Genomic DNA, 27098 nt, shown 5'->3' with positions numbered 1-27098 from the left:
AAGATTTTTACACATAGAAGTAATCAACTTAAAGTGCCCTCTTTGGGGATTGCAATAGAGATCCATCTGGATTCATGAACTTCATTCTCAACATTTCTTCACAAAAAAAGAAATCTTTAACATCAATATTTATGGAACATGTCCACTACGCTTTAACCAAGCCTCCATTGTTTTCTACATGGATAGTAGATTGACAGTTGGTGCCGTGTGGCACCGCCAGGTAGGGTCAAACCATCATGGCATGGGGGAAACTCTGGCTTTATGGTAATGAATGGAATAGCCTACTTGATTAGTTGTTCAGTTTATGAACTTACATTCATATTTTGTCGAAGTATTATTCAATAAATATATTTATAAAGGATTTTTGAATTGTTGCTATTTTTAGAATATTTAAAAAAAATCTCACGTACCCCTTGGCATACCTTCAAGTACCCCCAGGAGTACGCGTACCCCCATTTGAGAACCACTGCCTTAGGAGACTAGATGTAAACAGAGTAAAGAGAGAGCGAGTGAGGTGGCCATTCCAAATACTTTTAAAATGCTACCCATATTGGATACTGTTTAGGAACATAAACTGCATTTCTTGACTGTACCAGTTGCTGGTGACAAAGTCACAATAAAACGTTGGATGATCAGCATGGAAGGTGATGTCATCTGCAAAGGCGTCCAATTTAGCTTAATCTCAGGGCTTGCTGCCCTTCTTGCCACCTACTATGTGTTCAACTTGGAATACCAAGAGGAAGGTCCTCGGACATTGGAATTTGTTCAAAGGTAAATCCTCTTGATACTGTTAAAATACTGTTAGGATATTTTATTTTATATTTCTCACCTCTGTTCAGGAATTTGACTTGTCATTTCCCCAATTTTGTGCCTTAAATCAATGACTCTTCCGTTCCTTTCTTATTAGGGACCGAAGCACCAGTTTGACTCTAGGATACAGAGAAGGTAGGTAATGTGCAGGTAAAGATATGTTGACTGGGTCAAAGAAGGAAGCACCTGTTTGACCCCAGGATGCAGAAAAAGTAGGTAATTTGCAGGTAAAGATATGTTGACTGGATGATGGCAGGAAGCACCAGCTTGACCCGAGAATGCAGAGCAAGTAGGTAATGTGCGGGTGAAGATATGTTGAATGGGTAAAGGCAGGAAGCACCACTGTGACCCCACCATGCAGGGAAGGTAGGCTATGTTGAATGGGTGAAAGAAGGAAGCGCAGGTGTGGTCGAGGCCATGCAGACAAGGTAGGTATGTGCAGGTGAAGATATGTTGTATGGTGAAAGAAAGAAGCACCAGTGTGACCCAAGGATGCAGGGAAGGTAGGTAATGTGCAGGTAAAGATATGTTGAATGGGTGAAGGCAGGAAACACCAGCTAGACGCCAGGATACAGAGAAGGTAGGTAATGTGCAGGTAAAGATATGTTGAATGAGTAAAGGCAGGAAACACCAGCTTGACTCCAGGATACAGAGAAGGTAGGTAATGTGCAGGTAAAGATATGTTGAATGGGTAAAGGTAGAAAGCACCAGCGTGACCACACTATGCAGAGAAGGTAGGTAATGTGCAGGTAAAGATATGTTGAATGGGTAAAGGCAAGAAGCACCAGTGTGACCCCAGGATGCAGAGAAGATAGGTAATGAGCAGGTAACGATATGTTAAATGGGTGAAAGCAGGAAACATCAGCGTAAATACACGGTCCCGTAGATGGAGAGAAAACATAAATAGAGAGAGGGATTGGGGAGGCTTTAGCATTGTCTTCCTCTCTGAATTTGTCTTAATGGGTTTTAGAGCATTCACTCATCTACAGCTGTGGTTATGGTATAGGCTCACATATATCCTAAAATTGATATTAATATTTGTGCAGTGCATATTCCTAAATAACAATGTGAGGGGGGTTCTGTATCGACTGCAAGTAATCTTCAATCACAACAGAATATCTATTATGCTTTCTCTCTTTTTTAGGCGATTCATTGGCGTTCACCCTGAGAGGGGAACAAAGGCTAGCCAGGGAAAGGTGGTGTCCAAGAAGACCGGGAAGCTGGTCCAGAAAAAGGCAGCAACTGTAAATCCTCACGTAGCCACCCTTATAAAACATCTCACAGACTTTGAGTGGGGCTTTATGTAGCCGACAACTAAACACTGGACTCGTGTTCAGTGTTTTGTCTCCAGTTAGAAATTAAGTGGACATGTTATAAATGTTAAAATGCTTTACTGAAAATAAGAATAATGCACTAAATGTACATTGAATGTATTTGATGCACTTTAAAATAATTGGTTAATAAAAACATAATCTTGCAAGGCCATTTCTCCAGTCATTTTTATGCCAGCAGATTGCAGGGGTTTTGATTTTGAAAAATTAAAAGTTCAACTCATTAACTTCTAGTGGCATTATACTGTAAAGCTCAGTCTATAGTGCTTACAATTATTTTACTGTAATTAACTGTTAATGGATATTACAGTAGATACACTAAAATAACAGTGTAATGCCGCTAAACAGATGACAGTATTATGCTGTGAAGCGTATATTTGATACAGCACAGTACTGTGATACTTTTTAGAGTAATAAACTGTAGTGATAAATCACAGTATGTGTGCTGTAGAAAAACAGTTTTATACTGGAACCATTAGCTGCCAGTAGGTTACTGTAATTAAACGGTGAAAATTCTTACAGTAAGGGAGAGACCCGCCACCCAGGGGAGAAAACTCATTTCGGCCGCTTGTACCCGTGATCTTGTCCTTCCGGTCATAACCCAAAGCTCATGACCATAGGTGAGGATGGGAAAGTAGATTGACCGGTAAATTGAGAGCTTTTCCTTCTGGCGCAGCTCCTTCTTACCACAACGAATCGATATAGCGTCCTCATTACTGAAGACGCCGCACCGATCAGCCTGTGCATCTCACGATCCACTCTTCCCTCACTCATGAACAAGACTCCAGGTACTTGAACTCATCCACTTGGGGCAAGATCTCCTGCCCAACCTCGAGATGGCACTCCACCCTTTCCCGGGCGAGAACCTTGGACTTGGAGGTGCTGATTCTCATCCCAGTCGCTTCACACTCGGCTGCGAACCAATCCAATGAGAGCTGAAGATCCTGGCCAGTTAAAGCCATAAGGACCACATCATCTGCAAAAAGGAGAGACCTAATCCTGCAGCCACCAAACCGGATCCCCTCAACGCCATGACTGCGCCTAGAAATTCTGTCCATAAAATGTATGAACACATTTGGTGACAAAGGGCAGCCAACACGAGGGTTGGACTCCGTTCCAACCCTCACTGGAAAGGGATCCGACTTACTGCTGGCAATGCGGACCAAGCTCTGACACTGATCATACAGGGAGCGACCCGCCACAATCAGACATGCCGATACCCCATACTCTCTGAGCACTCCCCACAGGACTTCCCGGGGTGGCCACGGTCGAATGTCTTCTCCAAGTCCACAAAGCACATGTAGACTGGTTGGACAAACTCCCATGCACACTGAAGGACCCTGCCGAGAGTATAGATCTGGTCTACCGTTCCACGACCAGGACGAAAACCACACTGTTCGTCCTGGATCCGAGGTTCCTCCTCTCCAGTACACATGAATAGACCTTACCGGGACGGCTGAGGAGTGTCATCTACGATAGTTGGAACACACCCTCCGGTTCCCCTTCTTAAAGAGAGGAACCACCACCCCGGTCTGCCAATCCAGAGGTACCGCCCCTGATGTCCACGCGATGTTGCAGAGTCTTGTCAACTAAAACAGCCCCACAGCATCCAGAGCCTTAAGGAACTCCGGACGGAGCTCATCCACCCCCGGGGCCTTGCCACCGAGGAGCTTTTTAACTACCTTGGCAACCTCAGCCCCAGAAATAGGAGAGCCCACCACATATTCCCCAAGCACTGCTTGGCCTGTCGGTATGCCCGCTGCCTCTGGAGTCCCATGAGCCAAAAGGACCAGATAAGCTCTTTCTTCAGCTTGACGGCATCCCGCACTGCTGGTGGCCACCAGCGGGTTCTAGGATTACCGCCACGACAGGCACCAAACACCTTGCGGCCACAGCTCCAATCAGCTGGCTTGACAAGAGAGGCACGGAACATGATCCATTCAGACTCAATGTCCAGCACCTCCTTTGTGACATGTTCAAAGTTCCTCCGGAGGTGGAAAAAGAAACTCTCTTTGACAGGAGACTCTGCTAGGCATTCCCAAAAGACTCTCCCACCATCGGAGCCAGCTCACCAGGTGGTGATCGGTAGAAAGCTCGCCCCTCTCTTCACCCGAGTGTCCAAAACATGAGGCCGCAAATCCCATGACACAACTACAAAGTCAATAATGGAACTGCGGCCGAGGGTGTCTTGGTGCCAAGAGCACATATGGACACCCTTATGTTTGAACATTGTGTTTGTTATGGACAATCCGTGACGAGCACAAAAGTCCAATAACAAAGCACGGCTTGGGTTCAGATCCGGCTGGCCATTTTTCCCAATCACGACTCTCCAGGTTTCAAAGTCGTTGCCAACATGAGCGTTGAAGACCCCCAGCAGAACAAGGGAATCACCCGAGGGAGCACTCTCAAGGGAATCCAAAAAGAGTGGGTACTCTGAGCTGCTGTTTGGTGCGTAAACACCAACAACAGTCAGGACCCGTTACCCAACCCGAAAGCGGAGGGAAGCTACCATCTCGTCTTCTGGGTTAAGTCCAACGTGCAGGCTTTGAGCCGGGGGGCAACAAGAATTGCTAACCCAGCCTCTCATTACTTGCAACGCCAGAGTGGAAGAGAGTCCAACCCCTCTTGAGAGAACAGGTTCCAGAGCCCTTGCTGTGCGTCGAAGTGAGTCCAGCTTTATCTAGCCGGGAACTTCTCCACCTCGCGAGGTGACGTTCCACGTCCCAAGAGCGAGCTTATGTAGCCGATAATCGGACCGCCAAGTGCCCTGCCTTCGGCTTCCGCCCAGCTAACACTGCACCCGACCTCTATGACCCAGCCCATGAGTGGTGAGCCTATTGCAGGGGGGACCCACGTTGCCTCTTCGAGCTGGGCCCCATGGGCACCAGTCGCTCGCCATCGTGCCCCACCTCTGGGCCTGGCTCCACAGGGGAGCCACGGTGACCCGCGTCCGGGCGAGAAAATATCTAGGTCCTCGATTTGTACTTTTCATAAAGGTCTTTGAGCTGCTCTTTGTCTGATTCCTCACCTAGGACCTGTTTGTCTTGGGGGACCCTACCAGGGGGCATAGAAGCCCCCGGACAACATAGCTCCTAGGATCAGTGGGACACGCAAACCACAAAGGTGGCGGCTCAGAAAGCAGGTTATATAAACATAACTCCAAAACCAAACATGCAAGATGTCTAAACATGCCTGTAATATTGTATCAATGTGAGTTTTACTAGAATCGGTTGTTTTTTTAAGGCTTGCAAACACAAAAAGTTTTTTTTACTCAATATGACAGTAAGTTCTTAAAATGCTGAGATAATGTGAAAAAAAAAATACAAATGTATTCCAACATGATTCCTAAACCAAACATGCAAAATGTCTAAAAATGCCTGTAATATTGAATCCATGTGAGTTTTACTAGAATCATTTGTTTTTGTAAGGTTTGCAAATACAAAAATTGAGTTTTATGACAGACACAAGTTAGTTTTTTTTACTCATTATAACAGTATAGATGTCATACTATATATTAAAGTTATATGAACATAACTCCAAAACCAAACGTGAATTATGTCCAAAATTGCCTGTAATATTGTATAGATGTGAGTTTTACTAGAATCAGGTTTGCAAATACAAAAATTGGGTTTTATGACAGTATACTGTCACACTCAATATGACAGTATAACTGTCATACTAAATCCATCCATTTTCTTCCGCTTATCCGAGGTCGGGTTGCGGAGGAAGCAGCCTAAGCAGAGAGCCCAGACTTCCCTCTCCCCAGCCACTTCGTCCAGCTCTTCTCGGGGGATCCCGAGGCGTTCCCAGGCCATAGTCTTTCCAATGTATCCTAGGTCTTCCCCATGGCCTCCTGCCGTTCGGACCTAGGGAGGCGTTCGGGTGGCATCCTGAGCAGATGCCCGAACCACCTCATCTGGCTCCTCTCAATGTGGAGGAGCAGCGGCTTTACACTGAGGTCCTCCCAGATGACAGAGCTTCTCACCCTATCTCTAAGGGAGAGACCCACCACCCGGCGGAGGAAACTCATTTCGGCCGCTTGTACCCGTGACCTTGTCCTTTCGGTCATAACCCAAAGCTCATGACCATAGGTGAGGATGGGAACGTTGATCGACCGGTAAATTGAAAGCTTTTCCTTCTGGCTCAGCTCCTTCTTCACCACAACGGATCGATATAGCGTCCTCATTACTGAAGACGCCGCACCGATCCGCCTGTAGATCTCACAATCCACTCTATCCTCACTCGTGAACAAGACTCCTAGGTACTTGAACTCCTTCACTTGGGGAAAGATCTCTTTCCCAACCTCGAGATGGCACTCCACCCTTTCCCGGGCGAGAACCATGGACTCGGACTTGGAGGTGCTGATTCTCATCCCAGTCGCTTCACTGCGAACCGATCCAATGAAAGCTGAAGATCTTGGCCAGTTGAAGCCATCAGGACCACATCATCTGCAAAAAGCAGAGACCTAATCCTGCAGCCACCAAACCAGGCGCAGTCATGGCGTTGAGGGGATCCTCAAAGCCATGACTGTGCATAGATATTCTGTCCATTAAAGTTATGAACAGAATCGGTGACAAAGGGCAGCCTTGGCGGAGTCCAACCCTCACTGGAAAGGGGTCCGACTTACTGCCGGCAATGCGGACCAAGCTCTGACACTGATCATACAGGGAGACACCCGCCACAATCAGACATGCCGATACTGCATACTCTCTGAGCACTCCCCACAGGATTTACCGGGGGCCAAGGTCGAATGTCTTCTCCAAGTCCACAAAACTTATGTAGACTGGTTGGGCAAACTCCCATGCACACTCAAGGACCCTGCCGAGAGTATAGAGCTGGTCTACCGTTCCACGACCAGGACGAAAACCACACTGTTCGTCCTGGATCCGAGGTTCCTCCTCTCCATTACACATGAATAGACCTTACCGGGAAGGCTGAGGAGTGTGATCTACGATAGTTGGAACACACCCTCCGGTTCCCCTTCTTAAAGAGAGGAACCACCACCCCGGTCTGCCAATCCAGAGGTACCGCCCCCGATGTAGACGCAATGTTGCAGAGTCTTGTCAACCAAGACTGCCCCACAGCATCCAGAGCCTTAAGGAACTCCGGACGGAGCTCATACCCCCGGGGCCTTGCCACCGAGGAGCTTTTTAACTACCTTGGCAACCTCAGCCCCAGAAATAGGAGAGCCCACCACAGACTTCCCAGGCACTGTTTCCTCATAGGAAGACGTGTTGGTGGGACTGAGGAGGTCTCGCTTGGCCTGTCGGTATGCCCACTGCCTCTGGAGTCCCATGAGCCAAAAGGACCCGGTGGCTCTTTCTTCAGCTTGACAGCATCCCTCACTGCTGGTGGATTACCGCCATGACAGGCACCAAACACCTTGCGGCCACAGCTTCAATCAGCTGGCTCAACAAGAGAGGAACGGAACATGGTCCACTCAGACTCAATGTCCAGCACCTCCCTCGTGACATGTTCAAAGTTCTTCCGGACATGTTCAAAGTTCTTCAGGAGACTCTGCTAGGTGTTCCCAGCAGACCCTTACAATGCGTTTGGGCCTGCCAGGTCTGACCGGCATCCTCCCCTACCATCGGAGCCAGCTCACCACCAGGTGGTGGTTGGTAGAAAGCTCTGCCCCTCTCTTCACCGAGTGTCCAAAACATGAGGCCGCAAATCCCATGACACAACTACAAAGTCAATCATGCGGCCGAGGGTGTCCTTGTGCCAAGTGCACATATGGACACCCTTATGTTTGAACATTGTGTTTGTTATGGACAATCCGTGACAAGCACAAAAGTCCAATAACAAAGCAGCACTTGGGTTCAGATCCGGGTGGCCATTTTTCCCAATCACGACTCTCCAGGTTTCACTGTCGTTGCCAACATAGCGTTGAAGTCCACCAGCAGAACAAGGGAATCACCCGAGGGAGCACTCTCCAGTACTCCCTCAAGGGAATCCAAAAATAGCTGGTACTCTGAGCTGCTGTTTGGTGTGTAAACACAAACAACAGTCAGGACCCGTCACCCAACCCGAAGGCTGAAGGAAGCTACCATCTCGTCTATTGGGTTTAAAGTCCAACGTGCAGGCTTTGAGCCAGGGGGCAACAAGAATTGCCACCCCAGCCTCTCATTAGTTGCAACGCCAGTGTGGAATCTCTTCCACTCTGGCGTTGCAACTAATGAAAGTTCAGCTCAGTCCAGCCCCTCTGAGAGAACAGGTTCCAGAGCCCTTGCTGTGAGTCCAACTATATCTAGCCGGGAACGTCTCCACCTCAAGCACCAGCTCAGGCTCCTTCCCTCCCAGCGAGGTGACGTTCCATGTCCCAAGAGCGAGCTTATGTAGCCGATAATCGGACCACCAAGTGCCCTGCCTTCGGCTGCCGCCCAGCTCACACTGCACCCTCTATGACCCAGCCCATGAGTGGTGAGCCCTGGAGGGGGGATCCATGTTGCCTCTTCGAGCTGAGCACGGCTGGGCCCCATGGGGACAGGCCCGTCAATCGCCATCGTGCCACACCTCTGGGCCTGGCTCCACAGGGGAGCCACGGTGACCTGCGTCCGGGCGAGAAAAAAATCTAGGTCCTCAATTGTACTTTTAATAAAGGTCTTTGAGCTGCTCTTTGTCTGATCCCTCACCTAGGACCTGTTTGTCTTGGGAGACCATAGAAGCCCCCGGACAACATAGTTCCTGGATCAGTGGGACACGCAAACCACAAAGGTGGCGGCTCAGAAAGCAGGTTATATAAATATAACTCCAAAACCAAACATGCAATATGTCTAAACATGCCTGTAATATTGTATCAATGTGAGTTTTCCTAGAATCGGTTGTTTTTGTAAGGTTTGCAAATACAAAAAATAGGTTTTACTCACAATGACAAAATCACACTCAATATGACAGTTATTTAAACATAACTCATAAACCACACAAAAAAATGGCTAATAATGCCTGAAATAATGAATCATTGGGAGTTTTACTGAGTTTTACATTTTGCAAACACAAAAAGTAGTTTTTTACTTGACTGTAATGTTCTTAGAACCCTGAGATAATGGGGAAAAAGCAATAAAAATGTATTTAAACCTAACTCCTAAACAACAAATGCAAAATGGCTAATAATGCATGTAACGTTGTTAGTTTAAAAAAATGATCTTTTGTAAAGATATCAAAGACACAAGCTAGTTTTTTTTATTCAATATGACAGTATAACAGTCATACTAAATATGAAAGTTATATAATCATAACTCCGAAACCAAACATGTGTCATGTCTAAAAATGCCTGTAATAATGTATTAATGTGAGTTTGTAAGGTTTGCAAAAACAAAAAGTAGTTTTTTCCTCAATATGAAAGTAAGGATTTTAGAATCCTGAGATAATGCGAAAAAAGCAATAAAAATGTATTTAAACATAATTCCTAAACAACCCATGCAAAATGGGTAATAATGCCTGGAGACATGTATCTTTGTTAGTTTTACTAGAAAAATGATCTTTTGTAAAGTTTGCAAAGACACAAGCTAGTTTTTTTTATTCAATATGACAGTATAACAGTCATACTAAATATAAAAGTTATATAAACATAACTCCAAAACCAAACATGTGTCATGTCTAAAAATGTCTGTAATAATGTATTTATGTGAGTTTGTAAGGTTTGCAAAAACAAAAAGTAGTTTTTTACTCAATATGAAAGTAATGATCTTAGAATCCTGAGATAATGCGAAAAAAGCAATAAAAATGTATTTAAACATAACTCCTAAAAAACCCAGGCAAAATGGGTAATAATGCCTGGAGACATGTATCTTTGTTAGTTTTACTAGGAAATGTATATTTTGTAAAGTTTGCAAAGACACAAGCTAGTTGTTTTTATTCAATAAGACAGTATAACAGTCATACTACATATGAAAGTTATATAAACATAACTCCAGAACCAAACGTGTGTCATGTCTAAAATTGCCTATAATAATGTATTTATGTGAGTTTGTAAGGTTTGCAAAAACAAAAAGTAGTTTTTTACTCAATATGAAAGTAATGATCTTAGAATCCTGAGATAATGCGAAAAAAGCAATAAAAATGTATTTAACCATATTTCCTAAACACCCTATGCAAAATGGGTAATAATGCCTGGAGACATGTATCTTTGTTAGTTTTACTAGAAAAATGATCTTTTGTAAAGTTTGCAAAGACACAAGCTAGTTTTTTTTATTCAATATGACAGTATAACAGTCATACTAAATATAAAAGTTATATAAACATAACTCCAAAACCAAACATGTGTCATGTCTAAAAATGTCTGTAATAATGTATTTATGTGAGTTTGTAAGGTTTGCAAAAACAAAAAGTAGTTTTTTCCTCAATATGAAAGTAATGATCTTAGAATCCTGAGATAATGCGAAAAAAGCAATAAAAATGTATTTAAACATAATTCCTAAACAACCCATGCAAAATGGGTAATAATGCCTGGAGACATGTATCTTTGTTAGTTTTACTAGAAAAATGATCTTTTGTAAAGTTTGCAAAGACATAAGGTAGTTTTTTTTATTCAATATGACAGTATAACAGTCATACTAAATATAAAAGTTACATAAACATAACTCCAAAACCAAACATGTGTCATGTCTAAAAATGTCTGTAATAATGTATTTATGTGAGTTTGTAAGGTTTGCAAAAACAAAAAGTAGTTTTTTCCTCAATATGAAAGTAATGATCTTAGAATCCTGAGATAATGCGAAAAAAGCAATAAAAATGTATTTAAACATATTTCCTAAACACCCCATGCAAAATGGGTAATAATGCCTGGAGACATGTATCTTTGTTAGTTTTACTAGAAAAATGATCTTTTGTAAAGTTTGCAAAGACACAAATTAGTTTTTTTTTATTCAATATGACAGTATAACAGTCATACTAAATATAAAAGTTATATAAACATAACTCCAAAACCAAACATGTGTCATGTCTAAAAATGTCTGTAATAATGTATTTATGTGAGTTTGTAAGGTTTAAAAAAAAAAAAGTAGTTTTTTCCTCAATATGAAAGTAATGATCTTAGAATCCTGAGATAATGCGAAAAAAGCAATAAAAATGTATTTAAACATAATTCCTAAACAACCCATGCAAAATGGGTAATAATGGCTGGAGACATGTATCTTTGTTAGTTTTACTAGAAAAATGATCTTTTGTAAAGTTTGCAAAGACATAAGCTAGTTTTTTTTATTCAATATGACAGTATAACAGTCATACTAAATATAAAAGTTATATAAACATAACTCCAAAACCAAACATGTGTCATGTCTAAAAATGTCTGTAATAATGTATTTATGTGAGTTTGTAAGGTTTGCAAAAACAAAAATTAGTTTTTTCCTTAATATGAAAGTAATGATCTTAGAATCCTGAGATAATGCGAAAAAAGCAATAAAAATGTATTTAAACATATTTCCTAAACACCCCATGCAAAATGGGTAATAATGCCTGGAGACATGTATCTTTGTTAGTTTTACTAGAAAAATGATATTTTGTAAAGTTTGCAAAGACACAAGCTATTTTTTTTTATTCAATATGACAGTATAACAGTCATACTAAATATAAAAGTTATATAAACATAACTCCAAAACCAAACATGTGTCATGTCTAAAAATGTCTGTAATAATGTATCTATGTGAGTTTGTAAGGTTTGCAAAAACAAAAATTAGTTTTTTCCTTAATCTGAAAGTAATGATCTTAGAATCCTGAGATAATGCGAAAAAAGCAATAAAAATGTATTTAAACATATTTCCTAAACACCCCATGCAAAATGGGTAATAATGCCTGGAGACATGTATCTTTGTTAGTTTTACTAGAAAAATGATCTTTTGTAAAGTTTGCAAAGACACAAGCTATTTTTTTTATTCAATATGACAGTATAACAGTCATACTAAATATAAAAGTTATATAAACATAACTCCAAAACCAAACATGTGTCATGTCTAAAAATGTCTGTAATAATGTATCTATGTGAGTTTGTAAGGTTTGCAAAAACAAAAAGTAGTTTTTTCCTCAATATGAAAGTAATGATCTTAAAACCTGAGATAATGCGAAAAAAGCAATAAAAATGTATTTAAACATAATTCCTAAACAACCCATGCAAAATGGGTAATAATGCCTGGAGACATGTATCTTTGTTAGTTTTACTAGAAAAATGATCTTTTGTAAAGTTTGCAAAGACACAAGCTAGTTTTTTTTTATTCAATATGACAGTATAACAGTCATACTAAATATAAAAGTTATATAAACATAACTCCAAAACCAAACATGTGTCATGTCTAAAAATGTCTGTAATAATGTATTTATGTGAGTTTGTAAGGTTTGCAAAAACAAAAAGTAGTTTTTTACTCAATATGAAAGTAATGATCTTAGAATCCTGAGATAATGCTAAAAAAGCAATAAAAATGTATTTAAACATATTTCCTAAACAACCCTTGCAAAATGGGTAATATTGCCTGGAGACATGTATCTTTGTTAGTTTTACTAGAAAAATGATCTTTTGTAAAGTTTGCAAAGACACAAGCTAGTTTTTTTTATTCAATATGACAGTATAACAGTCATACTAAATATAAAAGTTATATAAACATAACTCCAAAACCAAACATGTGTCATGTCTAAAAATGTCTGTAATAATGTATTTATGTGAGTTTGTAAGGTTTGCAAAAACAAAAAGTAGTTTTTTCCTCAATATGAAAGTAATGATCTTAGAATCCTGAGATAATGCGAAAAAAGCAATACAAATGTATTCAAACACAACTTTTAAACCAAACATGTAAATTCTCTAAAAATGCCTGTAATATTGAATCTATGTACGTTTTACTAGAATCAATTGTTTTTGTAAGGTTTGCAAATACAAAAATTAGGTTTTACACATAATGACATTATAACTTTAACACTCAATATGAAAGTTATTTAATTATAACTCCTAAATACACATGAAACATGTCTAATAGCGTGAAAAAAATTATTTTTGTGAGTGTTGCTAGAAACATTTTCTTTTGTAAGGTTTGCAAAGACACAAGTTAGTTTTTTTAACTCACTATGACAGTATGACGCCACACTCAATATGACAGTTACATAACTCCTAAACTACACCTGAAAAATGGCTAATAATGCCTGAAATAATGCATCTTTGGGAGTTTTACTGGAAACATATGCTTTTTTTAAGGCTTGCAAACACAAAAATTATTTTTTTACTCAATATGACAGTAATGTTCTAAAAATCCTGAGATAATGTGAAAAAAGCAATACAAATGTATTACAACATAATTCCTAAACCAAACATGCAAAATGTCTGAAAATGCCTGTAATATTGAATCCATGTGAGTTTTATTTGAATCAGTTGTATGGTTTGCTAATACAAAAATTGGGTTTTATGACAAACACAAGTTAGTTTTTTTACTCAATATAACAGTTTAGCTGTCATACTATATATGAAAGTTATATAAACATAACTCCAAAACCAAAACCAAACATGCATTATGTCCAAAACTGCCTGTAATATTGTATATATGTGAGTTTTACCAGAATCAGGGTTGCAAATACAAAAATTGGGTTTTATGACAGTATACTGTCACACTCAATATGACAGTTATTTAAACATAACTCAAACAACTCATGCAAAATAGTTAATAATAACTGGAGCATGTATCTAAGTTAGTTTTACTAGAAAAATGGTATTTTGTAAGGTTTGCAAAGACACAAGTTAGTTGTTTTTTTTATTCAATATGACGGTATAACTGTCATACTAAATATGAAAGTTAGATAAACATTACTCTAAAACCAAACATGCATTGTGTCTAAAAATGCCTGTAATATTGTATCTGTGTGAGTTTAACTAGATTTAGTTGTTTTTGTAAGGTTTGCAAATACAAAATAAGGGTTTTACTCACTATGACAGTTTACTGTCACACTCAATCTGACAGTTATTTATTTAAACATAACTCCTAAACCACACATGCAAAATGGCTAATAATGCCTGGAGATATGTATCTTTGTGAGTTTTACTAGAAACATTATATTGTGTAAGGTTTAGTTAGTTTTTGTACTCAATCTGACAGTATAACTGTCATTCTAAATCGATCCATTTTCTTCCGCTTATCCGAGGTCGGGTTGCGGGGGCAGCAGCCTGAGCAGAAAATCCCAGATTTCCCTCTCCCCAGCCACTTCGTCCAGCTCTTCTCGGGGTATTCCGAGGCGTTCCCAGGCCAGCCGGGGACATAGCCTTTCCAATGTGTCCTAGGTCTTCCCCGTGGCCTCCTGCCACACCTCCCTAGAGGCGTTCGGGGGGCATCCTGAGCAGATGCCCGAACCACCTCATGCCTCCTCTCAATGTGGAGGAGCAGCGGCTTTACTTTGAGTTCCTCCCGGATGACAGAGCTTCTCACCCTGTCTCTAAGGGAGAGACCCACCACCCGGCAGAGGAAACGCATTTCGGCCGCTTGTCCTTTCGGTCATAACCCAAAGCTGGGAACGTAGATCGACGGTAAATTGAGAGCTTTTCCTTCTGGCTCAGCTCCTTCTTCACCACAACGGATCGATATAGCGTCCTCAATACTGAAGACGCCGCACCAATCCGCCTGTGGATCTCTCGATCCACTCTATCCTCACTCGTGAACAAGACTCCTAGGTACTTGAACTCCTCCACTTGGGGCAAGATCTCCTCCCCAACCTGGAAATGGCACTCGACCCTTTCCTGCGCGAGAACCATGGACTTGGACTTGGAGGTGCTGATTCTCATCCCAGTCGCTTCACACTCAAGGACCCTGCCGAGAGTATAGACCTGGTCTACCGTTCCACGACCAGGACGAAAACCACACTGTTCGTCCTGGATCCGAGTTTCCTCCTCTCCAGTACACATGAATAGACCTTACCGGGAAGGCTGAGGAGTGTGTTTCACGATAGTTGGAACACACCCTCCGGTTCCCCTTCTTAAAGAGAGGAACCACCACCCCGGTCTGCCAATCCAGAGGTACCGCCCCCAATGTTCACGCGATGTTGCAGAGTCTTGTCAACCAAGACAGCCCCACAGTATCCAGAGCCTTAAGGAACTCATCCACCACCGGGGCCTTGCCACAGAGGAGCTTTTTAACTACCTAGGCAACCTAAGCCCCAGAAATAGGAGAGTCCACCACAGATTCCCCAGGCACTGCTTGGCCTGTCGCTATGCCCGCTGCCTCTGGAGTCCCATGAGCCAAAAGGACCCGATAGGCTCTTTCTTCAGCTTGACGGCATCCCTCACTGCTGGTGGCCACCAGCGAGTTCTAGGATTACCGCCACGACAGGCACCAAACACCTTGCGGCCACAGCTCCAATCAGCAGCCTCGACAAGAGAGGCACGGAACATGGTCCACTCAGACTCAATGTCCAGCACCTCCCTCGTGACATGTTCAAAGTTCTTCCTTATGTTTGAACATTGTGTTTGTTATGGACAATCCGTGACGAGCACAAAAGTCCAATAACAAAGCACCACTTGGGTTCAGATCCGGGTGGCCATTTTTCCCAATCACGACTCTCCAGGTTTCACTGTCCTTGCCAACATGAGCATTGAAGTCCCCCAACAGAACAAGGGAATCACCCGAGGGAGCACTCTCCAGTACTCCCTCAAGGGAATCCAAAAAGAGTGGGTACTCTGAGCTGCTGTTTGGTGCGTAAACACAAACAACAGTCAGGACCCGTCACCCAACCCGAAGGCGGAGGGAAGCTACCATCTCGTCTACTGGGTTAAAGTCCAACGTGCAGGCTTTGAGCAACAACAATTGCCACCCCAGCCTCTCATTGCTTGCAACGCCAGAGTGGAAGAGAGTCCAGCCCCTCTTGAGAGAACAGGTTCCAGAGCCCTTGCTGTGCGTCGAAGTGAGTCCAACTATATCTAGCCGGAACTTCTTCACCTGGCGCACCAGCTCAGGCTCTTTCCCTCCCAGCGAGGTGACGTTCCACGTCCCAAGAGCGAGCTTATGTAGCCGATAATCGGACCGCCAAGTGCCCTGCCTTCGGCTGCCGCCCAGTTCACACTGCATCCGACCTCTATGACCTCAATGGGCCCATGAGTGGTGAGCCCATTGGAGGGTTGACCCACGTTGCCTCTTCGAGCTGAGCCCGGCAGGGCCCCATGGAGACAGGCCCGGCCACCAGTCGCTCGCCATCGTGCCCCACCTCTGCGCCTGGCTCCACAGGGGAGCCACGGTGACCTGCGCCTGGGCGAGAAAAAATCTAGGTCCTCGATTTGTACTTTTCATAAAGGTCTTTGAGCTGCTCTTTGTCTGATCCCTCACCTAGGACCTTTTCTCAGGGGATCCCGAGGCGTTCCCAGGCCTGCCGGGAGACATAGTGTTCCCAATGTGTCCTGGGTCTTCCCCGTGGCCTCCAGGATGACAGAGCTTCACCTTCACCAGGGGTGTCAAACTCAAATACAGAGTGGGCCAAAGTTTAAAACTGAACAAAGCCGCGGGCCAAGGTTGAACAAATTAACCTTTTAATAGGGACCCAAACAAGTTTTGCATTGAATATTGAACAAGCAAGGCTTATATAACTTTATAGTGACATGCAAAATGGAGTTTCAAATAATAATAATAATAATTAAAAAATATCAATTGCATATCAAATATAATTTAATTAAAAATTGAATGCCTCTTTTCTATTTGCAGCCTTCTGAGGTAAATATCAACATTAACTTTTTCCACAGGCTAATAAATTTGAAAATAAAATAACAATGAATAAAACAACCATTCAGGACTTTAAACTGCTCAGTTTGCAACACACTGATCTAATTTGATGTGCCCAAGCCAGATACCTGGCATCTTTTTTTCGATGCTAGTTATTTAATGTCGGGGCTCAGGCTTTGAGCTGAGGCAACTTTCATTATCGGACAAGGTGTTCAACAGTCATATCTCGTACACCCGATTCTAACATCTTTCAGACCCAGTCACAAGATATGTGCAGCTTCAGCACGCATACACAAATGAATGCAGCGCATACTTCATCAACAGCGATACAGGTTACACTGAGGGTGCCAGTATAAAAAACTTTAACACTGTTAGAAATATACGCCACACTGTGAACCCACACCAAACAAAAATAAAAAACACTTTTCGGGAGAACATCCGCACCGTAACACAACATAAACACAAAAGAACAAATACCCAGAATCTTTTGCAGCACTAACTCTTTCGGGACGCTACAAAATACACCCCCGCTACCACACACACACACACACACCTTGTAGCGTCTCGGAAGATTTAGTGCTACAAAGGGTTCTGGGTATTTGTTGTGTTGTGTTTATGTTGTGTTACGGTGCGGATGTTCTCCCGAAATGTGTTTGTCATTCTTGTTTGGTGTGGATTCACAGTGTGGCGTATATTTCTAAAAGTGTTAAAGTTTTTTATTTGGCTACCGTCAGTGTAACCTGTATCGCTGTTGATGAAGTATGCGTTGCATTCAACTGTGTGTGGGTGCAGAAGCTGCACTGACATGAAACTGGGCCGGCACTCGTTTGACTAGCTGAAAAAAAAAAAAAAAAAAAAAAATCGGGAGGAGTGCTGGAGTCACTCCCGGGAGGGTTGGCAAGTATTAAAAGTAGCGGTGAATGTGGTGTTACCGCGGCACTGCCGCAATGTATAATCGACGGTCCAGCTTTAGTGTTAATTTGATATTGCCTCAAGGGCCAAGTCAAATTACACGTTGGGCCAAATTTGGCCCACGGGCCAGAGTTTGACACCCATGACCTTCACTGTAAAAAATTACTGTAAAAATAAAAAATTAAATTACAGTTATATACTCCATCCATCCATCCACTTTCTACCGCTTATTCCCTTCGGGGTCGCTGGAGCCTATCTCAGCTACAATCGGGCGGAAGGCGGGGTACACCCTGGACTAGTCGCCACCTCATCGCAGGGCCAACACAGATAGACAGACAACATTCACACTCACATTCACACACTAGGGCCAATTTAGTGTTGCCAATCAACCTATCATGTTCTTCTTAAATGCAGTTAAGTACTGTAAATTTTGTTGCATTTTTCAAAAAATATCGACCAGCAGTAAGTTACTGTAAAACCTACAGTGTAATTCAGTATTTTTCAGACTTGTTTCTTGCGTCCGCCCACAATTCGTCCAACCGAGCTTCATTTCACCTGGCCGACCCTGCTAAATCCATCCTACTGCATCGTGTGTTTTTGATAACAAGGTAAGAGTCACTTGTACCTTGATGTGTCATTTTCTGTTTGAATTACTTTATATATATATTTATAAAGTCCGAAATGACATAGCGTCACAGTCAGCATCACAGACACTATCGTTGACCACGCGCATGTACCGCCGCATGCTAGCTAGCTAAGTTTTCTTCTTTTTTGTCATAGTCATCATAAAAGATGATAACTTGCAACATATGTGCTACGACTTGCAGCAATGTATTTGCGTATGTTAGACACATGCGAAGTCATAGTTGTATGCCTAATGCATCGTTTAAGTGTGCTTTCCCTAAATGCACAAGAGTTTTTTCCAACTTCTTAGCCTTCAAAACTCACAGCCGTCGTCATAAATATGGCAAGAGTAGGACTGATATGTATAGCGCAGAAGGTTTACCTTGTAATATTGTCTCATGTAGCGCGAAGTGCGCTGATATACGGGCCTTTCTCCTGCCTTTGAAAAGTCATATTACCGAAGGTAGGACAGTTACGTGCCCCTTCAGTCAATGTGAAAAAAGATTTACAGTTAAGTCTACTTTCACATCGCACGTGTCAAGGAAGCACTACGGCTATACTGAACAAAGTTTGACTTGATCAACAGCAAATCCAAGCAGCTCTTGTGTTATTAACACTGATGATGACTATTGTGATATGCAACTTGAGAATTCAGGATATTCCTGTTATGAAGACATGGAGGTCTACTTGCATTAAAAAAATGTTCATAGCACTGAAAAAAGGTTGAGAACCACTGCCTTAGGACAGTGGTTCTCAACCTTTTTTCAGTGATGTACCCCTGTGAACATTTTTTAAATTCAAGTACCCCCTAATCAGAGCAAAGCCTTTTTGGTTGAAAAAAAGAGATAAAGAAGTAAAATACAGCACTATGTCATCAGTTTCTGATTTATTGAATTGTTTCACAGTGCAAAATATTGCTCATTTGTTGTGGTCTTTCTTGAACTATTTGGAAAAAAAGATATAAAAATAACTAAAAACTTGTTGAAAAATAACCAAGTGATTCAATTATAAATAAACATTTTTACACATAGAAGTAATCAACGTAAAGTGCCCTCTTTGGGGATTGCAATAGCGATCCATCTGGATTCATGAACTTCATTCTCAACATTTCTTCACAAAAAAAGAAATCTTTAACATCAATATTTATGGAACATGTCCACTACGCTTTAACCAAGCCTCCATTGTTTTCTACATGGATAGTTGATTGACAGTTGGTGCCGTGTGGCACCGCCAGGTAGGGTCAAACCATCATGGCATGGGGGAAACTCTGGCTTTATGGTAATGAATGGAATAGCCTACTTGATTAGTTGTTCAGTTTATGAACTTACATTCATATTTTGTCGAAGTATTATTCAATAAATATATTTATGAAGGATTTTTGAATTGTTGCTATTTTTAGAATATTTAAAAAAAATCTCACGTACCCCTTGGCATACCTTCAAGTACCCCCAGGAGTACGCGTACCCCCATTTGAGAACCACTGCCTTAGGAGACTAGATGTAAACAGAGTAAAGAGAGAGCGAGTGAGGTGGCCATTCCAAATACTTTTAAAATGCTACCCATATTGGATACTGTTTAGGAACATAAACTGCATTTCTTGACTGTACCAGTTGCTGGATGATCAGCATGGAAGGTGATGTCATCTGCAAAGGCGTCCAACCTAGCTTAATCTCAGGGCTTGCTGCCCTTCTTGCCACCTACTTTGTGTTCAACTTGGAATACCAAGAGGAAGGTCCTCGGACATTGGAATTTGTTCAAAGGTAAATCCTCTTGATACTGTTAAAATACTGTTAGGATATTTTATTTTATATTTCTCACCTCTGTTCAGGAATTTGACTTGTCATTTCCCCAATTTTGTGCCTTAAATCAATGACTCTTCTGTTCCTTTGTGGACCTTCTTATTAGGGACTGAAGCACCAGTTTGACTCTAGGATACAGAGAAGGTAGGTAATGTGCAGGTAAAGATATGTTGACTGCGTCAAAGAAGGAAGCACCTGTTTGACCCCAGGATGCAGAAAAAGTAGGTAATTTGCAGGTAAAGATATGTTGAATGGGTAAAGGCAGGAAGCACCAGTGTGACCCCACTATGCAGGGAAGGTAGGTAATGTGCGGGTGAAGGTATGTTGAATGGGTGAAAGAAGGAAGCGCAGGTGTGGTCGAGGCCATGCAGACAAGGTAGGTATGTGCAGGTGAAGATATGTTGTATGGTGAAAGAAAGAAGCACCAGTGTGACCCAAGGATGCAGGGAAGGTAGGTAATGTGCAGGTAAAGATATGTTGAATGGGTAAAGGCAAGAAGCACCAGTGTGACCCCAGGATGCAGAGAAGATAGGTAATGAGCAGGTAACGATATGTTAAATGGGTGAAAGCAGGAAACATCAGCGTAAATACACGGTCCCGTAGATGGAGAGAAAACATAAATAGAGAGAGGGATTGGGGAGGCTTTAGCATTGTCTTCCTCTCTGAATTTGTCTTAATGGGTTTTAGAGCATTCACTCATCTACAGCTGTGGTTATGGTATAGGCTCACATATATCCTAAAATTGATATTAATATTTGTGCAGTGCATATTCCTAAATAACAATGTGAGGGGGGTTCTGTATCGACTGCAAGTAATCTTCAATCACAACAGAATATCTATTATGCTTTCTCTCTTTTTTAGGCGATTCATTGGCGTTCACCCTGAGAGGGGAACAAAGGCTAGCCAGGGAAAGGTGGTGTCCAAGAAGACCGGGAAGCTGGTCCAGAAAAAGGCAGCAACTGTAAATCCTCACGTAGCCACCCTTATAAAACATCTCACAGACTTTGAGTGGGGCTTTATGTAGCCGACAACTAAACACTGGACTCGTGTTCAGTGTTTTGTCTCCAGTTAGAAATTAAGTGGACATGTTATAAATGTTAAAATGCTTTACTGAAAATAAGAATAATGCACTAAATGTACATTGAATGTATTTGATGCACTTTAAAATAATTGGTTAATAAAAACATAATCTTGCAAGGCCATTTCTCCAGTCATTTTTATGCCAGCAGATTGCAGGGGTTTTGATTTTGAAAAATTAAAAGTTCAACTCATTAACTTCTAGTGGCATTATACTGTAAAGCTCAGTCTATAGTGCTTACAATTATTTTACTGTAATTAACTGTTAATGGATATTACAGTAGATACACTAAAATAACAGTGTAATGCCGCTAAACAGATGACAGTATTATGCTGTGAAGCGTATATTTGATACAGCACAGTACTGTGATACTTTTTAGAGTAATAAACTGTAGTGATAAATCACAGTATGTGTGCTGTAGAAAAACAGTTTTATACTGGAACCATTAGCTGCCAGTAGGTTACTGTAATTAAACGGTGAAAATTCTTACAGTAAGGGAGAGACCCGCCACCCAGGGGAGAAAACTCATTTCGGCCGCTTGTACCCGTGATCTTGTCCTTCCGGTCATAACCCAAAGCTCATGACCGTAGGTGAGGATGGGAAAGTAGATTGACCGGTAAATTGAGAGCTTTTCCTTCTGGCGCAGCTCCTTCTTACCACAACGAATCGATATAGCGTCCTCATTACTGAAGACGCCGCACCGATCAGCCTGTGCATCTCACGATCCACTCTTCCCTCACTCATGAACAAGACTCCAGGTACTTGAACTCATCCACTTGGGGCAAGATCTCCTGCCCAACCTCGAGATGGCACTCCACCCTTTCCCGGGCGAGAACCTTGGACTTGGAGGTGCTGATTCTCATCCCAGTCGCTTCACACTCGGCTGCGAACCAATCCAATGAGAGCTGAAGATCCTGGCCAGTTAAAGCCATAAGGACCACATCATCTGCAAAAAGGAGAGACCTAATCCTGCAGCCACCAAACCGGATCCCCTCAACGCCATGACTGCGCCTAGAAATTCTGTCCATAAAATGTATGAACACATTTGGTGACAAAGGGCAGCCAACACGAGGGTTGGACTCCGTTCCAACCCTCACTGGAAAGGGATCCGACTTACTGCTGGCAATGCGGACCAAGCTCTGACACTGATCATACAGGGAGCGACCCGCCACAATCAGACATGCCGATACCCCATACTCTCTGAGCACTCCCCACAGGACTTCCCGGGGTGGCCACGGTCGAATGTCTTCTCCAAGTCCACAAAGCACATGTAGACTGGTTGGACAAACTCCCATGCACACTGAAGGACCCTGCCGAGAGTATAGATCTGGTCTACCGTTCCACGACCAGGACGAAAACCACACTGTTCGTCCTGGATCCGAGGTTCCTCCTCTCCAGTACACATGAATAGACCTTACCGGGACGGCTGAGGAGTGTCATCTACGATAGTTGGAACACACCCTCCGGTTCCCCTTCTTAAAGAGAGGAACCACCACCCCGGTCTGCCAATCCAGAGGTACCGCCCCTGATGTCCACGCGATGTTGCAGAGTCTTGTCAACTAAAACAGCCCCACAGCATCCAGAGCCTTAAGGAACTCCGGACGGAGCTCATCCACCCCCGGGGCCTTGCCACCGAGGAGCTTTTTAACTACCTTGGCAACCTCAGCCCCAGAAATAGGAGAGCCCACCACAGACTCCCCAAGCACTGCTTGGCCTGTCGGTATGCCCGCTGCCTCTGGAGTCCCATGAGCCAAAAGGACCAGATAAGCTCTTTCTTCAGCTTGACGGCATCCCGCACTGCTGGTGGCCACCAGCGGGTTCTAGGATTACCGCCACGACAGGCACCAAACACCTTGCGGCCACAGCTCCAATCAGCTGGCTTGACAAGAGAGGCACGGAACATGATCCATTCAGACTCAATGTCCAGCACCTCCTTTGTGACATGTTCAAAGTTCCTCCGGAGGTGGAAAAAGAAACTCTCTTTGACAGGAGACTCTGCTAGGCATTCCCAAAAGACTCTCCCACCATCGGAGCCAGCTCACCAGGTGGTGATCGGTAGAAAGCTCGCCCCTCTCTTCACCCGAGTGTCCAAAACATGAGGCCGCAAATCCCATGACACAACTACAAAGTCAATAATGGAACTGCGGCCGAGGGTGTCTTGGTGCCAAGAGCACATATGGACACCCTTATGTTTGAACATTGTGTTTGTTATGGACAATCCGTGACGAGCACAAAAGTCCAATAACAAAGCACCGCTTGGGTTCAGATCCGGCTGGCCATTTTTCCCAATCACGACTCTCCAGGTTTCAAAGTCGTTGCCAACATGAGCGTTGAAGACCCCCAGCAGAACAAGGGAATCACCCGAGGGAGCACTCTCAAGGAAATCCAAAAAGAGTGGGTACTCTGAGCTGCTGTTTGGTGCGTAAACACCAACAACAGTCAGGACCCGTTACCCAACCCGAAAGCGGAGGGAAGCTACCATCTCGTCTTCTGGGTTAAGTCCAACGTGCAGGCTTTGAGCCGGGGGGCAACAAGAATTGCCAACCCAGCCTCTCATTACTTGCAACGCCAGAGTGGAAGAGAGTCCAACCCCTCTTGAGAGAACAGGTTCCAGAGCCCTTGCTGTGCGTCGAAGTGAGTCCAGCTTTATCTAGCCGGGAACTTCTCCACCTCGCGAGGTGACGTTCCACGTCCCAAGAGCGAGCTTATGTAGCCGATAATCGGACCGCCAAGTGCCTTGCCTTCGGCTTCCGCCCAGCTAACACTGCACCCGACCTCTATGACCCAGCCCATGAGTGGTGAGCCTATTGCAGGGGGGACCCACGTTGCCTCTTCGAGCTGGGCCCCATGGGCACCAGTCGCTCGCCATCGTGCCCCACCTCTGGGCCTGGCTCCACAGGGGAGCCACGGTGACCCGCGTCCGGGCGAGAAAATATCTAGGTCCTCGATTTGTACTTTTCATAAAGGTCTTTGAGCTGCTCTTTGTCTGATTCCTCACCTAGGACCTGTTTGTCTTGGGGGACCCTACCAGGGGGCATAGAAGCCCCCGGACAACATAGCTCCTAGGATCAGTGGGACACGCAAACCACAAAGGTGGCGGCTCAGAAAGCAGGTTATATAAACATAACTCCAAAACCAAACATGCAAGATGTCTAAACATGCCTGTAATATTGTATCAATGTGAGTTTTACTAGAATCGGTTGTTTTTTTAAGGCTTGCAAACACAAAACGTTTTTTTTACTCAATATGACAGTAAGTTCTTAAAATGCTGAGATAATGTGAAAAAAAACAATACACATGTATTCCAACATGATTCCTAAACCAAACATGCAAAATGTCTAAAAATGCCTGTAATATTGAATCCATGTGAGTTTTACTAGAATCATTTGTTTTTGTAAGGTTTGCAAATACAAAAATTGAGTTTTATGACGGACACAAGTTAGTTTTTTTTACTCATTATAACAGTATAGATGTCATACTATATATTAAAGTTATATGAACATAACTCCAAAACCAAACGTGAATTATGTCCAAAATTGCCTGTAATATTGTATAGATGTGAGTTTTACTAGAATCAGGTTTGCAAATACAAAAATTGGGTTTTATGACAGTATACTGTCACACTCAATATGACAGTATAACTGTCATACTAAATCCATCCATTTTCTTCCGCTTATCCGAGGTCGGGTTGCGGGGGCAGTAGCCTAAGCAGAGAGCCCAGACTTCCCTCTCCCCAGCCACTTCGTCCAGCTCTTCTCGGGGGATCCCGAGGCGTTCCCAGGCCATAGTCTTTCCAATGTATCCTAGGTCTTCCCCATGGCCTCCTGCCGTTCGGACCTAGGGAGGCGTTCGGGTGGCATCCTGAGCAGATGCCCGAACCACCTCATCTGGCTCCTCTCAATGTGGAGGAGCAGAGGCTTTACACTGAGGTCCTCCCAGATGACAGAGCTTCTCACCCTATCTCTAAGGGAGAGACCCACCACCCGGCGGAGGAAACTCATTTCGGCGGCTTGTACCCGTGACCTTGTCCTTTCGGTCATAACCCAAAGCTCATGACCATAGGTGAGGATGGGAACGTTGATCGACCGGTAAATTGAAAGCTTTTCCTTCTGGCTCAGCTCCTTCTTCACCACAACGGATCGATATAGCGTCCTCATTACTGAAGACGCCGCACCGATCCGCCTGTAGATCTCACAATCCACTCTATCCTCACTCGTGAACAAGACTCCTAGGTACTTGAACTCCTTCACTTGGGGCAAGATCTCTTTCCCAACCTCGAGATGGCACTCCACCCTTTCCCGGGCGAGAACCATGGACTCGGACTTGGAGGTGCTGATTCTCATCCCAGTCGCTTCACTGCGAACCGATCCAATGAAAGCTGAAGATCTTGGCCAGTTGAAGCCATCAGGACCACATCATCTGCAAAAAGCAGAGACCTAATCCTGCAGCCACCAAACCAGGCGCAGTCATGGCGTTGAGGGGATCCTTAAAGCCATGACTGTGCCTAGATATTCTGTCCATTAAAGTTATGAACAGAATCGGTGACAAAGGGCAGCCTTGGCGGAGTCCAACCCTCACTGGAAAGGGGTCCGACTTACTGCCGGCAATGCGGACCAAGCTCTGACACTGATCATACAGGGAGACACCCGCCACAATCAGACATGCCGATACTGCATACTCTCTGAGCACTCCCCACAGGATTTACCGGGGGCCAAGGTCGAATGTCTTCTCCAAGTCCACAAAACTTATGTAGACTGGTTGGGCAAACTCCCATGCACACTCAAGGACCCTGCCGAGAGTATAGAGCTGGTCTACCGTTCCACGACCAGGACGAAAACCACACTGTTCGTCCTGGATCCGAGGTTCCTCCTCTCCATTACACATGAATAGACCTTACCGGGAAGGCTGAGGAGTGTGATCTACGATAGTTGGAACACACCCTCCGGTTCCCCTTCTTAAAGAGAGGAACCACCACCCCGGTCTGCCAATCCAGAGGTACCGCCCCCGATGTAGACGCAATGTTGCAGAGTCTTGTCAACCAAGACTGCCCCACAGCATCCAGAGCCTTAAGGAACTCCGGACGGAGCTCATACCCCCGGGGCCTTGCCACCGAGGAGCTTTTTAACTACCTTGGCAACCTCAGCCCCAGAAATAGGAGAGCCCACCACAGACTTCCCAGGCACTGTTTCCTCATAGGAAGACGTGTTGGTGGGACTGAGGAGGTCTCGCTTGGCCTGTCGGTATGCCCACTGCCTCTGGAGTCCCATGAGCCAAAAGGACCCGGTGGCTCTTTCTTCAGCTTGACAGCATCCCTCACTGCTGGTGGATTACCGCCACGACAGGCACCAAACACCTTGCGGCCACAGCTTCAATCAGCTGGCTCAACAAGAGAGGAACGGAACATGGTCCACTCAGACTCAATGTCCAGCACCTCCCTCGTGACATGTTCAAAGTTCTTCCGGACACGTTCAAAGTTCTTCAGGAGACTCTGCTAGGTGTTCCCAGCAGACCCTTACAATGCGTTTGGGCCTGCCAGGTCTGACCGGCATCCTCCCCTACCATCGGAGCCAGCTCACCACCAGGTGGTGGTTGGTAGAAAGCTCTGCCCCTCTCTTCACCGAGTGTCCAAAACATGAGGCCGCAAATCCCATGACACAACTACAAAGTCAATCATGCGGCCGAGGGTGTCCTTGTGCCAAGTGCACATATGGACACCCTTATGTTTGAACATTGTGTTTGTTATGGACAATCCGTGACAAGCACAAAAGTCCAATAACAAAGCACCACTTGGGTTCAGATCCGGGTGGCCATTTTTCCCAATCACGACTCTCCAGGTTTCACTGTCGTTGCCAACATAGCGTTGAAGTCCACC

This window comes from Entelurus aequoreus, linkage group LG01 (assembly GCF_033978785.1).
Source record: "Entelurus aequoreus isolate RoL-2023_Sb linkage group LG01, RoL_Eaeq_v1.1, whole genome shotgun sequence".
Taxonomy (NCBI): Eukaryota; Metazoa; Chordata; class Actinopteri; order Syngnathiformes; family Syngnathidae; genus Entelurus; species Entelurus aequoreus.
The sequence above is the reverse complement of the archived record's forward strand: the minus strand, read 5'-3'. Positions refer to the sequence as shown.